Raw genomic sequence first — 17,500 nt, forward strand, 5'->3', positions numbered from 1 at the left:
ATAAATTTCTATTTGAAGCTTCTAGTAAAGACAAATCAGGCAAACTACTGAGTAGGATAATAGCTTGCTCTGAATGACATATATTAAACTATTAGTCCTCTATTAGTAGATTTTCCAGTTTGGCAATGATTTTAATTTTATTGTGTCCTTATTGTACTTTAGGTTTGAAAAGTTATTTAAAAAACATGTGTGGTATGCAATATTAGCTTAAATCACGTTGTGCTAAATCGAATTTACAAATGAGGCAGTCAATAAAGTGCTGATGTGTAAGATCAACATAAGGAATCAGACATAAAATAAACACCAGTGAGGCTATCCAGATAATTTTCCAGACGTTCTTTATCTAAGAATGCATCATCTCATCTAATTTTCGTTTATATTGTAATGAAAATGTGCTGCCACATCTAACATGCAGTATAAATGACTGTGCTAATGCTCACTCGTTGATGGTTTCCTAAATTGTGACTCAGTATTCCGACTCATTTGTTTGCTGCTAATATTCAATATCACTGAGCGATTATATAAAACTTAAGTTTTTGTTAGAAGTCATGGAATGGTTTCAAACTTTGATACAAAGCTAGGGGCAGGGAGTAAGTCAATTACATCGACCCCAGCGTTCATATGATACTCATTTTATCGTCCCCGATTTGATGAAAGCAAAGTCACCCATTGTAGAATTTGAACTCAGAACGCAAATATGGAAGAAATGCTGCTAGGCATTTTTCCCCGCCGTGCTAACGATTCTGCCAGCTCGCCGCCCAAGCAATCGAATAATATTGACAATTGTAACATGAGAACATAATATACAATTCTGGAACTGAGATTCTTGTTAGTATCATTTTGAAAGTTTAGAGATAGCATTTAGCTCGCCGAATAAAATGCTTAGTGACATATCTTCCGAACTTACATTCTACTAAAGTTTGCTTTGCCTTTCATCCTTGCAAGATGAAACAAGTAATAGTTAAGTACTTGGGCCAATGTCATTGACTGCCCTCCGTCCCCCGGCTATCCCCAAATCCCAGGTTGTGTGCCTCCGACTTAGCAAAATCGAGTCGGCATCAGAAGTAGTAAATCGCGGAGTTTCTTCCAGCTCATGTCATTGTGACTTGGAATCTATCCGAGGCCCGCTTTACCGTTTATTCTTCCGAGATCAATAAAACAAGCACACGTTAACTACTGAGTCAATGGATTCCATACAAATCATCCCCTAAAAAGGACAGGCTCGCTCCAAATTTGAAATCACCTCCACCATTAACGATATCATCACTAATATTATTATACTTATCGTTAATATATGCATTGAATCAACTAGATTCATTTCTAATGCCTACTCTTACTTTCCTGGCAAAATTTGTCATGGGATGGCGCAGGGGAATTAAAGATATTCCCAACGCTAACGCTGTTGTGGAAGTCAAAACGCGTGTCGATACAATGATTACCCATACAGGATAAGTTATTAACACTAAAACGATAATAATCATACGAGAAGATCTCTTGCTAAGAGAATAAATCTATATTAGCGGGACGTGTTAAGTAACTAAGGTAAAAATTATACTGTACACGTGACATTTATGGACATTGCGTTTAGTTTCTCGTCTAGCAACACTATTATTAATCAGTGTAGAACATGATAACAACTGGTGACAGGAAACAGATGGTCTTTATTACCAGCTTATGCATCAGGCTTTGCTTAATAATGTTTAGACATTCAACAATTCACTCACTTACCCTTGACAGATAAAGACACACGTTCACATAGGTTATTATACAAAAACATATAGGTTTCAATGACGTCCTAACATACATAAAATACACGGAGTCAGACATCGAGATATTTGCTTTGTTGTGCATACAACCCCAGCAGACTGGCAAATCTTTAAGTAAATATCACACACACTTGCTGATGTAGAATTGTGTCTGTGAATAATTATTCACCACAGAGATACACGACGAGGCACATCAATACATACATACATACACAAACACACACATATACGTATGCTTGTATGTATGTATACATGTGTGTATGTATGTATGTAAACATATATATACGTGTGTGTGCGTGTGTGTATACTCATGCACACACACGTGAATAAGTGCATATATATGCACGTACAGATATAAGCTTTTGTATACGCCTGTATGTGTATCGATGGTGCTTCTTTGTGTATCTTTAAATACACAGCAAAAGTTTTGTTTGCACCCCCCACCCCCCAACGTAGCTGTTTCTCAAAAACAATCTAATAGGCTGTGTACCATACTAAAAAGAAAGAGTAAGTTTGATCGAACGGCAGAATATTTGAAGGCGAGTGCTACAGGAACGCAATTCCAATAGTTGAAAAGAATAAAAGAATATCTATAAACGTACACATGCATAAATATCATGCGCACATACATATATATGCATTTATGTATGGTTTGGTTGTGTCCTAAGTGGTTTTGTTCCCAACCATATGGTTCCAGCAAGAATCCCACTGCATAGCTCATTCAGTATGTATCTTGTAATATCCTTTCTACTAAAGGCACATGGTTTGAAATTTGTGGTGGGGGACTAGTCGATGATATCGATCCCAAAATGATGAAAGGCAAAGTCGACCTTGGCAGAATTTGAACTCAGAACGTTGCGGCAGACGAAATACCACTAAGCATTTCGCCTGGCGTGCTAACAATTCTGCCAGCTCGCCACCTTATATGTATCTTCTGATATTGTCATGGGCCGATGAGAGAATTTGGTGAATGGATTTGGTAGAAACCGAAGGATACCTGTTGTCTAAAAGACAAAAAGGCAAAAGAGAGTCACTTACCGTTATAGTGTCTGCAATGACAATATTGACCAAGGTTACCGTGGTCTTTTCCGTAGGCTTTTCTTTCCACGGCTAAACCTAAACTGTCCTCCCCTCTTTTTTACACGAGAACATTACTGTGATACACGATCCCTATTGATCGCTTTTTTTTTTCTCTCGGTCCCTTTTGATCGAACTCCCCCCTTTTTTCCTTCCTACGATCCCTTTTGATTGACACCCACCCCTACTTTTTTTTTCTTCCCCCTCCCAAAAAGAAAAGCTCTACATTGCATTTGTCCCATCTTTGTTGAGCCCTGTGTGGCTAATAAAAGAAATGTATGTATGTATGTATGTATGTATGTATCTATCTATCTATCTATCTATCTATCTATCTATCTATCTATCTATCTGTCTATCTGTTCTGCCCCAGCATGACCGAAGTCTAATGACTGAAACAAGTAAAAGATAAAGGTCAAAAGATAATATATATAGTATTTTGAATACCTGAGAGCAAACTGGTAATAGTTTTCCTTTACTTTATACTAAAAATTATATATCGTGTGTAAGTGTGTGTGTGTATGAGTATATGTCGATATGAATATATCTCCATTTGCTTGTATATATTAATATATATATATATATATATATATATGTGTGTGTGTGTGTGTGTGTGTGTGTGTGTGTGTGTGTGTGTGTGTGTGTGTGTGTGTACGAGGGTGCGCTGAAAAGTTCAGGGGCTGTCTATGAAGGAGTGACGCTGAAGATGTGAAATCTTAACGACTGCATCGTTACTTTACAAACGTCGATAAACGTCACCCTTTCAAAGCCTAGCCAGGCTCATGGGCCCGATTTCCCGGTTTCTATGGCATATCTGTTCGCCACAGCTGGACGGGACGCCAGTCCAACGCAGCGTTACTCAAAAAACAGGAAGAATGAGTGAGAGAAAGTTGGGGCGAAAGAGTACAACAGGGTTCGCCACCATCCCCTGCCGGAGCCTCGTGAAGCTTAGGTGTTTTCGCTCAATAAACACTCACAACGCCCGTTCTGGGAATCGAAACTGCGATCCTCTGACCGCGAGTCCACCGTCCTAACCACTGGGCCATTGCGCCTCCACATATAATTATACACACACACACACACACACACACACACACACACACATATATATATATATATATATATATACACATACATATATATATATGTGTGTGTGTGTGTGTGTGTGTGTGTGTGAGTGTCTGTTTGTGTGCATGAATGCTTATGAATATATGCATATGTATGTTCCTGTGCGCATATATTCGTAGTTATGTGTGTAAACTCAACGAAATATATGACAGCCATGATTAGATCCTAAAAGTGAGGTTTCCAACTTTCAGATGAACAGAGTCGAAAGTATTTTTTTATTGAAACTACAAATTCAATATTTCAAAGATGTTAGCGATCTGTCGTATTATACAGCATCTTAATGAGGTAATTTCATTTTTAAAATCGTTGTTAGTGTTAGTAAGCTGTATTTTTCTGATATAATTCTTACAATTGAATAACAAGTAGAACCTATTTTCTTTTAATATACAAAAAAAAAAAAAATGAAAACGCTCGCTCTAGTGAACAATTATAACTAATTTGGAAGAAGAGAAATATGAACACGAGAGATACTTGTCAGCCAATATGAGATATCAGCAGATAATATCGTACAGTGGGGATAAGGCAGCACACTTGAAGAATCGTTAGCACGCCGGGCAAATTGCTTATATAGGCAGTTGACATGAGCATTATTTGTTAAATTTCTACTATTTACCGACTCGATGTCACAATATGACAACTTGTCCAAGTAACACAGACAATAACCACGGCACAACGCAAGCCCTGTGAGTCAAACTGAGCGGTCGGTATTTATGCAGAAGCCCGTCCTGTGGATTGTAACTGTAACTCAAACGTCCAGCCTCGTCGTGGACTCTGTAACACTGGATCCGCTCGAGAATTATGTTATCATTACACGACTCAGCGGAAGATTCAGTCACATGCTGATGTGCTATGTAGGTCATTCAGTTCATCGAACAGCTGAATACGAATCGTTGAAACCAGTTCAGATCCATATACTTCAACTTTGGTCACGTATTGATTGCTATCAATAATTATCAGAGTCAAGATTGTTTCAGTGAATGAAAAGTGACAGGCTTGATATCTTGATACAATCATCGGACAGAAATAATTCAGGGATTCAGTTTTCAAGGAAGCTAAATACTGCGATTCATGTTACGATTGAATTCGTACTATCACAAAGTCTGCCTCGGTCCTACAAGTTAACTAGACTGAAGCTTTCTAGGTTTCCGTAGTATTTATACTATTCATAGTACGAGGTTGCCTTTCCACGAAGTGGATGTCAGTCCGTCGCTGGGCCAAATCTTCCAAGTATTGTTCGTAGATATTTTCAGCTGGAAGGATTGAAGATACACAATGTAGGGCACCATTTGATAAGTGAACCACTGGATAAAGATTGTGAATCCTTCATCCACACCGTACGCCAAGTATCTTCGTTCACTATAATGAACGAAAATGATTAAATAAAAAATAAATAAATAAAAACGTATTAAGTAAAATAGGAATTAAGTAATATTACACTTTTAGTGATAGAAAATGTACCCATTTACTTCGTATTTTCATTTGATTAATTAATAGCGTGTGGTAACTACGCTAAGAATGTTAGCACCAACTTAGCTATTTGCTTTACTTGCAGAGACATGAGTGAGCTATTCCTTTTACTAAAAGTTTTATGCTGTTAAGCCTAAAGAAATGTATTCACTCAGAATATCAGTGTGTTATTATCTCTAAGCCTTATATGTTCTTGCTAGTAAAGTTTGATTTATGCTTTGTCTCAGCGGGGGAATATGATAAAGAAACTTGAGGAGCTGTCACTATCATAGAGGCAAGTGTGACTCTCTGGCAAAATGATTGCTTCCTGACCACATGTTTCCGGGTTAAATCCCACTGCGTTAAGCTATGAACAAGTGTTTTATCACTACTGCCCCGCGTTGGTCTCAGCCTTGTGAGTAGATTTTGTATATGGACATTGAAAGAAACCGTCAAATGTATGCATGTATGTATGTATGTATGTATGTATGTATGTATGTATATATTCGTCGTGTTTGTAGGTATTCGTCGTGGTTGTAGGTTAACTACGCTTCACGGTCGGTAATTGTTTACTTTCGTCCCTTACATTTCCCGATTCGGCAAAAGACACTGATAAGAAACAAACTAGAAAAAAAGTCAGTATTCTGGACGATTTGTTCGACTAAAACCCTTCAAGGTGGTGCCCCAGCATGGCCGAAGTTCAATGACCGAAACAAGTAAGCCTACTTTCGTTCTTCACAACATGTTCCTATCCAATTTGTAAGTAACTCGATTAGTTAGATTTTCAGAGTTTACTCCCCTGTTTATCGGAGTACTCTCCTGTTTACTCCCGTTTATCGTAGAAATAATCATTGAGCTAATGGTTTCATTCTCTTCACTACCCTTCACTATGTAATTCGATCGACTGATTAATTTCGAAAATTTGCCTGTGGTAATATTTGCCCATAGTTCACATGCCTTAGTTCGAAAATAGATTTACCAGAATAACTTTGGGATTAAACAGATATCGTAGTAATATATTCAAAATGTATTACATACAACAGAAGGCAGCAAGATTAACATAAAAATAAAGTTATTTCTAAGTTAATTTGAGTGCGTAACTAAGTCATAGCAGATATATAAACATAGTGCCAAGGCATGAATGAAAACATCACATGATGAAGCATATATTATGTATCAATACAGTCATATACTTTTCAGCACGTGATATTTCAATCTAATGATTGTATACATGAATAACGCCGCAGAAACCTTATAAGACCTGTCTCCATAACAACACTATAAACAGTATTTCTTCTTTTCTTGATTGCGTCTGGTTGAGTTGTTCCTATTTCATTCATTCATTTTTCACAATAGATGAAGTTTGCTTACTTGTTTGGCAACTGTGCGCCATTGTTTCCGACAGATACGGAACACTGTCGTGTCATCACTGTTTTATCCAATCAGTAAAAAGCCACAGATCCACAAAGACGGACATACCACCTGCATAAAAAGACACAAGGGGAATGAGATGAAATAAGAGGTTTTGATATGCTGGATGTGTTTGTTGTTTCTATTTTCATTATCAAATAAAATTGTACAGAGGAATCAATAATAAACTAATACAGACTTTTCAGTTAAGCAATTAAGTCAAGTTAAGCACAACTAAGCGAGTGTTGGCCATCGATCCTTGGCAGCTGATACAATAATATGGAGTTATTGTATCCGGAAGGAAATTAGCTAAGGCGTTTTTTTCTGACTTAAAGAGATGGGATTCATTTTAAGGACAGAAATTTTAAATCGAATTCGTATTAATTTAAATTTTAATTTCAGTGACTTTGATCATCATTTTAAAGTTGATACTTTCTTTTAAACACGTATTAAATTACTTCACCTTTCTAACAAATTCAACAATTAACCTACACAAATATGCATTCAGAATACTTCTTATGTTACTTTACATGTATAACATATGCACAAGAATATTCGAAAACACATACACACAGACACACACACATGCATATACGTAATACATGCGCTCCAACATATCTATAGATAATATATGCATGTATGTATGTAAGTGTGTGAGTGTGTGTATGTGTTTGTATGGGTGTGAGAGCGTGTGTGTTTTTGTGTGCGTCGATTCACTAAGGATAGATTCAGCGTATTTTGAAAACCCAACAAAATTGTTTGACCTTCGTTTATACTATATACGAAGACAAAACAAAATCCATACAACACACTAATCTGAATACGATGCACCTCTCTGGCCTTAAATCTGATGTCTTATACAAAAGCACTAAATTACGGGGAAGAAAAGCAAATGCTAATACATATTTAAAGGACTGTAGTCGATTTATTGGTTGTAAGAGCATGTGTATAACTCATCTATAGTAAAGTTAGTGGGATGGTTACTTTTACTTCAGGTGAATGAGTTTGAATGGAACGTAAAACTAGGTAAATGAATGTACATACGAAATGACAAACAGCTTATTGAAAGCTATTTTATCTTATCTATGTAATTAGTGCAAATTTATTGAATAGAATATAATATTAGGAGTGATATTACTTAATTTACATAGTTCCTGTCTATGTGCTGTCAGTATTGTCATGAAATCTAGATTTCCAGGTTTTAAAGGGAAAAAAATAACAATTCATCAGAACCGAATTTAAATGAATTAAATGCACTTTCCTTCGCTTTAGAAATAAGCACAAAGTCATATTTTGCAATGTAAGTATTACGTATGATTTTCGGTGATAGGAGTGTGAGATCGTTTTTCTTGTTATGTCAGAAATATCCAAACTCTATTTCTAATATATATTTGTAAATAATTCCTAAGTCTATATTAGTATGGATATTAGGGTACTATAGGCGAGTAAGGCGGTGAGCTGGGTCAAATGTTTTGTAGCGTTTCGTCCGTCTTTACGTTCTGAATTCAAATTCCAGCTAGGTGGGCTTTGATTTTCATACTTCCGGAATCGATAAAAGAAGTACCAGCTGAGTACTGGGGTCGATGCAATCGACTTAATCCTCTCCCGAATTTGCTGGACTTGTGCCAAAGCTTGAACGCAATATACTAAAGACTGTGAACCAGCAGAATCAACACGGCGAACAACAAGCTTAGCAGCTGTTCCCCTGGTTTCATTACGTTTTGCTTGCAAATAACACTGAGGTCAATTTCGCTTTTATGCTTTCGATAAAATAAGTACCACTTGAGCACTGGGGGTCAATAAAATAAATATCGCTCGTGCAGTTGGGTCGATAAGATAATAACCACTCAAGCACTGATGTCGATGTAGATAACTAGACCCTCACGCATTATTAAAGGCTCAGTGACTGTAGAAAAACGAAGTACGATACCAATATTATTTCTTACACATATACTGTTAGGTAAACATTATGCTATACGTTAAATTGTCAAATTAATTTCAAAGTGATTTCTTTTTTAATTTCTGCCGGTGGATTTACAAAAATGGCTTACAAATGCTTGCTTCACGAAGTCGATATTCTGATTTCCATCTATTACAAGAATAAGGTCTATGTTACGGAGATTAATATTCTTATTAGCAGAAACAACGAAATATATGTAGCCATGTTCTATACATATCGGGCAAACGATGAATATTTTACATGGTTGCTCATCTTTTTGTTTTGTAAAAGGACATGTTGGATTACGTGGTTCACTGCCCCACAAAATGCAACATGACGTCGTCTTTCATTATTTAGCAACTCAAGCAGCGCTGCCTTTGAGGCAAATATCAAAAATCACTTCTGATATGTTATATTCAAATAGCACTACAATTTCTAATATACTTTAACCATTCTGCTTTCATTTCATTTTGTAATTTCATAAATTATATATCAATTAAACACTTTTGCTGTAGAAGTATGTACGATTATTTGTGAAATAACATCAAAATAATTGTATCACATGAGAGTGAATGTAATTAAACGAAAAATATAGAAACACTCGGTAGTATTAAGTAGAGAAGTACACTGTTATTTTCTAATATTAATGTGTGTGTGTGTGTGTGTGTGTGTGTGCGTGCGCGTGCGTGCGTGTGTGTGAGTGTGTGTATTATCACTCAAGTTTTGCGTCTTCACATCCGGAGCTGGAAATTGAAAGTTGACGATTTATCACTATTTAAAACGTCATGAGAGACATTGAGAAATATTAGACTTAAATTTTGGACGTAACAGAATCCTTATTCTGTTCCATCTACTGATAAAGAAAGACTTACTATTCATTCTTATTAGGCTGCATTTAATATTTACTACTGTTATTTTTTGTTTGCTTTATTATACAAGTAGTATATTTTCGAAGAAGAGATTACTCTTTATTATAGTCATTTAATTTTATTAATAGGATAATGTCCTCTTTTATTAAAACAAACAAAAAAAAAAGGTATTCTGGAGAATAGATTAATTTCCTTGAACACACTTGTTCGTAAAAATATTATTTGTAAATCCTTTTCTAATTGATTTTACGTATCGATGAGAACTTAACACTCTCTATATAATTTCGCAAAGAATTTATGTACCGAGTATCAAGAGCCTGTTGACTGAAACGTATGAGATTAAAATGTCCAATCAGAATCGCAATGAAACGCTTGAATGGAAGTTGAACTGCCAATTTATAATTTGCCTACTCAGCAATTAACAGCTACAATTATCATTACCGTAACTAGGGTACTTTCCTATTCTAAAACCATTATCTGATACATAAATTAGATTATTAAGGTGGTGATTGTTGATATAAATATCATTGGTTGTTTAGGAAATATAAACATTAAATGATCTTCGTGTATAAATATTTGCTTTCATGGTCAAAATATCTAAGACGTAAAGAGTAACTCAACTCGGTAAATGTTGCACATTAAATCGAGTGATAAACGGAACTAATTATTCAAACATTTGAAAGCAATTATTCAAACAACTTTTTTCAACAGGTGTCCTGAAATGGGAAATCATTCTTATTGACACTTGAACCGCAGTGAGACAGGTTGTGACGTGCAAGACTTTTGGAAGGGATTTAGCGGCAGAAATAAGATATAATCATTTTTGATTTTTTTTTTACCGTAAATGATAAAAAAACAAAACAAAATACAGACTTAGTCTGCCAGATATTCATCAGACTTTTATCTTTTTCTTTTTCCGTGGAGAATAAATATAACCGACTATGAAGGAGAGGGTAGAGGTATGAAGAAAATAATCGAAGGTAGTAATAAAGGCAACACAATCAAATTGTTGAAAAACCAGATCTATTTATAACACATGGTCAACAACAGGTCAGTGGTTTCAGACCAATTATAGAAGCTGGCATCTGAAGCTATTTAAAACTAAAACTAGACACAGATTAATTTTTCTATTGCTTTACCTTCATACTTGATCTCTGTTTTTTCCATACTGTATTTTTTTTTTCATCAGATTCAATATAACGTAATAATAATGAATTCTAAAACTGGCACAAGAACATAAATTTTGAGGAAACGTTGCAGTCGATAAAATCGAACACAGATACTTATTTTATCGACCTTGAGAGATAAAAATACAGTTTATGCTTAAGCACTGTGAGATTTGAAGGCAGAACAACTGATTACTTTCATCTTCTTTACTATGTACAATCTTAATGGAATAATGATGATTCTTGACACATACATGTGTTCACTTTTGTGAGAAGTGGATATGCATTGAGAATAATTACATTTTATAGTAAAGCTGGGTAAGATATGAATTCCCGAAGCGATGTAGCTAAAGGCAGGAAGCCAATTTTCTGTCGCTTTGCTGATAATAATATTTTGCCATGCATCTAAAAGTGGCACCAAGCAGAATCATTAGCACGTCAGGCAAAATGCTTAGCAGTAATTAGTTCGTTTTTACGTTCTGAGTTAAAATTCGTCCGAGCTCGACTTGTGTTTAATCCTTTCAGGGTCGATAAAATAAGTACCAGTGGAATCGATGTAATTGATTTACTCCCTGTCCCGAAATTACTGGCCGTGTGACAAAATTTAAAACAAATATTATCTCCCCACAAAATGCTTACCGGCATTTGTTTCGGCTTTATGTTCTAAGGTTAAATCCTGCCGAAGTCGATTTTGCATTTCATCGTTTCGGGAAGGAGTAAAATAAGTACTAGTTCAGAACCGGATAGAGTTGTTATAAAATGTTTGCCTCCTTGACACTAGCAGAATTATGAACAAAGTATTGAAGAGATCAAATAGCATGGTATCTTAGGATGCAGTTAGGAAGCCTGCTAATCGTGCACGAGTCTGTTAGTTCTAAAAAAACCTGAGTTAAAATAATAATAATAATAATAATAATAATAATAATAATAATAATAATAAAAATGATAATAAACAGCTGGAAACATTACTACAGACAGGACACTACAAATGATAAACAGCTGGAAACACTACTACAGACAGTACATGGATTTACCAAAGAAATAGATTTGAAATTTGGATCAGAAAAATGTGCCAAAGCAACCCTGTAAAGAGGAAAACTAGTTAAGAGTAGCAACATCACACTAGATAAAGCCAATGAAATAAGAGAATTAGACCAAAGCCAGACATACAAATATTTAGGAATCAATGAACTAGATAGGATACAACACATACAAATGAAACAGAAAATAAAGAAAGCATACTATAGACGAGTTAGATCAATACTAAAAACAGAGATCAATGCTAAAAACAAGATAATAAGTACTAACACTTTAGCCGCCCCAGTTATAAGTTACAGCTACAATATCCTTAACTGGACACTAAACGAACTAAAGAAAATAGACAGGAAAACAAGAAAAATAATGACAGGATCTAGGATGCACCACCCAAAATCTGACATAGAAAGGCTATATATACAGCGTACAGAAGGTGGAAGAGGCCTTATACAGCTGGAAAACTATTATGAAATAACCACCATAGGACTGCGAAAATACCTACTTCAGAAGCAAGGAAAACTAATACAAATAGCCACAAAAGACGAGCAAAACAAAAAAACTGACTTCAGTATTTAAGGAAGCTAACAAATACAGACAAGAAATCATACTACCTAATAAATATGAAGGAGAGGAAGAAGAAGAAGAAGTAGAAGAAGAAGAAACAACAAAGGCTATAAAACAAATGAAATCCAAACTAAAACTAGAACAACAACGGTCCATGATAAAACGATGGCAAGAAAACCCCTTCATGGCAAATACTGGGCTAAACTAAATGCAAAAGAAATAGACGGAGAAAACTCCCAGCAATGGTTGAGAAGCTCAGGACTCAAAGCAGAGAATGAAGGACTTTTAATTGCAGCACAAGACAAAAGCCTCCTCACCAGAAATTACCAAAAACATATAATGAAAAGAAACATAACAAGTAAATGCAGAATATGTGGCGATGGACAAGAAACAATAAATCATATTATCTATGGCAGCCCAGTCCAGGCTAAGAAAGAATATATTCAGACACGACAGAGCTGGTACCTACATACACTAGAAGCTATGCCAACACTATGGAATAACAACAGAAAAAAGATGGTATAGGCAAACGCCAGAAATGGTCACAGAAAACGAGAAAGCAACCATACTCTGGGATATGCCAATACACACAGATAGAGAAATTAAGGCCAATAGGCCAGATATAGTATTATGTTTTTAGTATTGACCTATTGGCCTTAATTTCTCTATCTGTGTGTATTGGCATATCCCAGAGTATGGTTGCTTTCTTGTTTTCTGTGACCTTTTCTGGAGTGTGCCTATACCATCTTTTTTCTGTTGTTATTCCATAGTGTTGATTGTTATTATTATTATTATTATTATTATTATTATTATTATTATTATTAGTAGTAGTAGTAGTAGTAATATTATCATTATCATTACTATTATTATGTTTTTTTCTTCAAATTTTCTTCCATTTCTTGCCGAGTGTTTTCCATAAACCTAGGGCAGAGAAGCTCATTGCATGTATTCCCAGTCTACACACGCAAATTCACAGGTAAAATATGTATGTCAAAAAAATTAATAAAGAAATTCATGAATGGATGTTGTTTTCACAGCGATAATGCTCTTCTCAGCACATGAAGCGTTCCAGTTAACATGATTTTTTGCACTTCCTATAGGGATGGTAAGCCTGGGATCATTTTCAAATAGGTTTCAGTATCTGTTTTTTTTCATTCCTAGGGATCCTACAATCACTGGTACGGTAGCCGCCTTGAGATGCCGCATTTATTATTATTATTATAATTATTATTATTATTATTATTATTATTATTATTATTATTATTATTATTATTATTATTATTATTATTATAATATTTAAAACCGTCTCACACAAATAGAGGATGGGGGTCTCATACAACGATAAAATGACAAGAGTGGAATTAGATAAATACTGAGAAGCAAGGAAGCTGAAAGTGAATATTGTGATGGAACTTTCAAGAAAAAATTTGTATATACGGAAACATTACAATGCAAACTAGAACTTAATTAAACTGAAGAAAATTGTTTAGGTAAAGAAAAAACTGGCAATACACATCAAAAAAGAAAAAAAACCCCTGATATATTTGAATAGGATTCCGAAATAGGCTATTTAAAGCAAAGAAAAAATCTTGCAAGATTCGATTGAGAGGAAATAAACCGAGTTAAAGCGAACAATAGCTGAAAAGCTCGGGGCTAAAAGCTGAAACAGAAGCTCCGATTTTAGTTGCACATGGTCAAGACCTAGCCATAAATAATTACGAAAACAATACAATAAAAAAGTATGCTAAAATTAAGTGCAGACTATGCAATCAGTATAATGAAACAATGGAACACATAATTCCCAGCTGCTCAGACGTTGCAAACTTTGAATAGAAGATATGAACGAACACGATGAAGTTGACAGCTATGTCTGGGCAATATGCCGAGAAGTCGACGTAAAACACATAGGAAGTAATATAAACACGTGCCACGCAAAGTACTTGTCAATCCCGTCATAGCGAAATATCACAGAAAGCGGGGTGGAGGGACTATCAAAATGCAAATAATTGAAACCGAAATAAGCTGGATGTGGAGGATGAGAGTGGGAGCAAGACTAATAATATTTGGAAACTATGCATCATATAAAATAAAATATTGAACAAGAAAAAAAAAAACATAAAAACATATACTTGGGCCCGAAACATATCACAGATTCAAATAATCATGTGCTACAGCACACGTTCTACACAAGAAACTTTCTATGCAACGGCACAGCTAAAATAGTGCATTCCGGCAGCACAATAATGTTACACAATAAAGTAACTCACGAAACACTTTACAAAATCACCATCAAACACTGTGGCATCACCACAGAACATATACTGAACAATAGCAACAACCAATAAAATTATACATCACATAATTTTACATAATTAATACCAACCTAACACAAAGCATTCATGTCTTTAAATGTCATCTATACAATTGATACGTAATAATATGACGGAATCGCACACGTACAAGACATAGTCACTCTCCTACATTAAAAGGTGTAATGGTAATCCAACTTCACATTAAAAAAACATAAACACCACCAGACAACGTAATACACGTAGCCACAAAATAGTGTATAGAAGAAAGCAAAAAATCGTTCGTAAAATAGAATATAACCGCGTATCCACCAAATAAATAGATATCTCACGCCTCAGTAAGACCGGTCTGCACTTGGTAGTGCAGAATGTGATACCAATAGTGATTGAGGCACTTGGAAGTGCCAGTGGCCAACTACCAGCGTGGTTAAAATGGCTGGTATAAACTCAGTACTGCTTGGAACTGCCACAGTTCTCTCCAAGCGTCTTGAAGCATGATCAGTAAATAAGTGTCACCTTATTCTGCTGGTTTTGGGAAGCTGACAGATTCCATCCTACCCAGTATAATAAGCAAAGAATTTTCATCGAAATAACAATAATAATAATGGTTTAAAATTTAGGCTCAAAGCCAGCATGTTAGAGAAACAAGTTGATAACATCGAATTCAGTGTATAACTTGTACTTAATTTATTGGCTCCCGAAAGGATGGAAGTAAAAGTCGAGCTCCGCTGAATTTGAACACAGAGAATAAAAACCGACGAAAGACTGCTAAGATCTTTTCCGGGCGTGTTAAAGATTCTGTCAGCTCACCGCCTTAATAGTAGAAGTAGTAATATTAGCGGTAGGAGTAAGAAAAATAGCAATAGTAGTAATGGCTTTAACATATACCATAATAGTAAAGACTAGATGATTTGAGAGGTTGATATAGCATAGTATATGAACGGATTTAAATTGTATGATACTGCTGGTTAGGTATTAGAAACACAGCTGCAGACGGTACACAAATTTACCATTGGAATTGGAATGTGATTCGGATTATGGAAATGCACTAAAGAAATCTTCGAGAGAAGTGATTAAGATCTTTCAAACCATGTTAGATAAGAAAACAGGGATAATTTTTCACCAAACATATACTGAGAAATATAAAATTCAATGGACTTCATACAATATAAAAGACATAAATGAAAGAAAATATCAGAAATAAATATTGCAGAGACATGATTATTACTTAAAACAGACATGAATGACACAAGAAGAAGCAAGAAAAAGGAAGAAAAATGCCTTTAAGCATTTTGTCTGTCGTGCCATGCCACCATGTACATTTGTGAATAATAATGGAAAACGAAAATTATTATCTAAACTACGACCCTTCCTCCCCATGTTTCTTTCACCAAGAATACCAATACTTAATGTGTTGAATCTATTCGTTTTGAAGAGAAAGAAAGAATAACAACAATTGTGAATAACTGAATCTTAATTCAAATTGTGACAACATAATGCCATGTTCAAGTGATGTCAAGAATAGCCATTATGTCGCCAGTATCTGTAAAAAAAACAAAACTGAAAATATTCTAAATAGTCAAGCAAAAATACGCCGAACTGGATAAGAATCGTAACGCTAAAATCTGAGTCAAACCAAGGGATGTAATAAAACAGAATACGTTAAACGATTGCTCATTAGGCGTTGATGTGAAAGAAACAATTAATTACACAGTCTCTTTGTAGCCTCAGAATTTATAGTGTACATCAAAGGAAGAATTGTATTGATGCATTTCTAACATCGTCAGTTATCTCAGCATTATTGAAATTTCAATTGAAGTAGGTGATATAAACCAGAAAATTTCCAAGATAATTGTAATGGTAAAGGTACTGTGTTCCGGTACATATAGATCCAGGCAGATATATAGATCAAACCTATCGACTCATATTATTGTCAAGGACTTCGAAGAAAGGAAACTAAACCTAGGCAATGTACGTATTTAAACAGACGTCAATAGGCACCCCCAGATTACCCAGAAATAAAGATTTGGAAATTGAGGTTACACTTGCACGACATAGAGAATATGACACTATTGCGTCATACCGCTGTTCATATTTCGGTGTGTAAAAGATTAAAGATAGAAAGCTAAATGAAATTTCTTCATGAATATTTGGCGCACAGAGCTACGTACGGTTGGACAGAGTGTATTGTACTAATAATAGTTTCGAATTCTGGTACAAGACCGGCAAATTTTGTGGGGAAAGGCATTAAAGTGGGTGATCATATAATACTTATTAGAATGCCACTAAGCATTTTATCCGACGCGCAAACGACACTGCTAGCTCACTGTCTTATAATGCACGTACTAATAATAAAAAATAATAAAATAACGATTTGCTTTGTCTCAGGTGTGTTAGATGAGAAATATACTAGAGAGACAAATTATGATTTCTGCTTGCGTGCGGAGGCACAGATGTGTGTTTAAAAATGAGTGAAAGGAAAAGTGTCTCTGTCTGTCTTATCTTCAACATCATTCGTTTTCAATTTCTTGTACAGTGCTTTAACTTTGCAATCTTTCATCCTACACAAGCCTGACATTCTTACTTCTAATAATAGCCGTTCAGTGGCCTTTTTTACATACCATGCTTTGTTGTTCGCATCTAACAAGTCCCCTTCCCACTCTTTTTCTTGGTACATACAGTCTGTCTGTGTCACATTTTGCGTGGAGTGTCCCATATCTAGTTAGCAGCTTCCTTGTCTTTCTGTCTAAGCTGTTTTGTTCGTCTACTGTCCATGCGATTACCCCTGCTCCAT

This window comes from Octopus bimaculoides, chromosome 4, assembly GCF_046866305.1.
Source record: "Octopus bimaculoides isolate indiv1 chromosome 4, ASM4686630v1, whole genome shotgun sequence".
In the NCBI taxonomy this organism is placed as follows: domain Eukaryota; kingdom Metazoa; phylum Mollusca; class Cephalopoda; order Octopoda; family Octopodidae; genus Octopus; species Octopus bimaculoides.